At 42.7% G+C, this 2,257-nt stretch overlaps 1 protein-coding gene across 4 annotated transcripts in view; it reads left to right on the top strand.

Moving 5' to 3' along the window:
* SPART (spartin) overlaps positions 1 to 2,257 on the top strand; it is a 61,698-nt gene that overhangs the window by 16,682 nt on the left and 42,759 nt on the right. The gene's annotated exons all lie outside the window — the stretch shown is intronic.

Below are 2,257 nucleotides of genomic sequence, written 5' to 3'. Positions count from 1 at the left end.
TCATTAAATTCCACATATGAGTGAGATCATGTGATACTTGTCTTTCTCTGACTTACTTATTTCACTTAGTATGATACTCTCCAGGTCCCTCCATGCTCTCTCAAAGGATAAGAGATTCTATTTTTTACTGTTGGATAGTATTCCATGGTATAAATGTACAACAGCTTTTTTATCCACTCATCTACTGATGGGCACTTGGGCTGTTTCCAGATATTAGCTATTGTAAATTGTGCTACTATGAACATAGGGGTGCATACATTCTTTCTGATTGGTGTTTCAGGTTTCTTAGGATATATTCCTAGAAATGGGATCACTAGGTCAAATGGCAGTTCCATATTTAAGTTTTTGAGGAAATGCCATAATCTTTCCCATAGTGGCTACACCAGTCTGCATTCCCACCAGCAGTGTTCTAGGGTTTCCTTTTCTCCACATCTTCGCCAGCACTTGCCATTTGTTGATTTGTTGATAGTAGCCATTCTGACAGGTGTGAGGTGATACCTCATAGTTGTTTTAATTTGCATCTCTCTGATATTCAGTGACTTTGAGCATTTTTCCATTTGTCCCTTGGCCATTTGTATGTCCACTTTCGAGAAGTGAATATTTAGGTCCTTTGCCCATTTTTAAATTGGATTATTTGTCTTCCTTTTTTTAAATTGTAGGAGTTCCTTATATATAAAACTTTATCAGATGTATCATTGCCAAATATGTACTCCCATACAATGAGCTCCATTTTCATTTTGGTGATGGTTTCTTTTTCTGTGCAGAAGCTTTTTATTTTGATGAAGTCCCATTTGTTTATTTTCTCCTTAGTTTCCTTTGCCCAAGGAGATGTATCTGTAAACATATTGCTATGAGAGACGTCTGAGACTTTGCTGTCTGTGGTTTCTTTTAGGATTTTTATGGTTTCCCGACTTACATTTAAGTCTTTTATCCATTTTAAATATATTCGTGTGTACGGTGTAAATTAGTAGTCTAGTTTCATTTTTTTTTGCATGTATCTGTCCAATTTTCCCAGCACCATTTATTGAAGAGACTCTCTTGACTCCACTGTATGCTCTTGCCACCTCTTGTCAAATATTAATTGAGTGTAATAGCTTGGGTCGATTTCTGGGGTCTCTGTTCTGTTGCATTGACCTATATACCTGTTCTTGTGGCAGTGCCAGGCTGTTTTGATTATGGTGGCTTTGTAGTATAACTTATATCTGGTATGGTGATTCCTCCAACTTTGTTCCTCTTTCTCAAGATTGTGGCAGCTATTCGGGGTCTTTTTTGGTTGCATGTAAATTTATAGAGTATTTGTACTAGATCTGTGGAATATGCTGTTGGTCTTTTAATAGGGACTGCATTGAATCTATAGATTGCCTTGAGTAGTATGGAGATTTTAATGATGTTGATTCTACCAATCCATGAACACGGTGTATTCTTCCACTTGTTTATATCTTCTTCAGTCTTTTTTCATCGTCCTGTAGTTTTCTGAGTACAGGTCTTTTGCCTCCTTGATTAAATTTATTCCTAAGTATCTTAATTTTTTTGTTGCATTGGTAAATGGATTGTTTGTTTTGTTTCCTTTTCTGAGATTTATTATTGGTGTATAAAAAAGCCATTGATTTTGGGGTGTTGATTTTATATCCTGCTACATTACCAAATTCATTCATTAAAAGCAGTAGTTTATTGGTGGAGTCTTTAGGGGTTTCTATGTATAAGTAGAGGCCCAGTGCACGAAATTTGTGCACAGGGGGGTGTCCCTCAACCCGGCCTGCACCCTCTCCAATCTGGGACCCCTGGCTCCTAACTGCTCGCCTGCCTGCCTGCCTGATTGCCCCTAACCACTTCTGTCTACCAGCCTGATCGCCCCTTAATTGTTCCCCTGCTGGCCTGATTGACACCTAACTGCTCCCCTGCTGGTTTGATCGCCCACAACTGCCTTCCCTTGCCGGCCTGATTGCCCACAACTACCCTCCTCTGCCAGCCTGATGGCCCCCGACTGTCCTCCCCTGCCAGCCTGATGGCCCCCAACTGCCCTGCCCTGCCAGCCTTATCGCCCACAACTGCCCTCCCCTGCCGGCCTGATTGCCTACAACTGCCGTCCCCTGCCACGATCCGCCTCCTCCACTGGGACCTGCTTCCTCTGCGCAAGGCAGCAGAGATGCCAGGACCCCAGGCCTCACTGTGCAGAGTGGCCACCGGGCCCCACCTCCACTGTGCGCGTGGCCATCTTGTGGCGGCCATCTTGTGACGACGTCGCATGAGGCCGTGA

Source organism: Myotis lucifugus, unplaced genomic scaffold (genome assembly GCF_000147115.1).
Source record: "Myotis lucifugus unplaced genomic scaffold, Myoluc2.0 scaffold_19, whole genome shotgun sequence".
NCBI lineage: Eukaryota > Metazoa > Chordata > Mammalia > Chiroptera > Vespertilionidae > Myotis > Myotis lucifugus.
The sequence above is the reverse complement of the archived record's forward strand: the minus strand, read 5'-3'. Positions and strand labels throughout refer to the sequence as shown.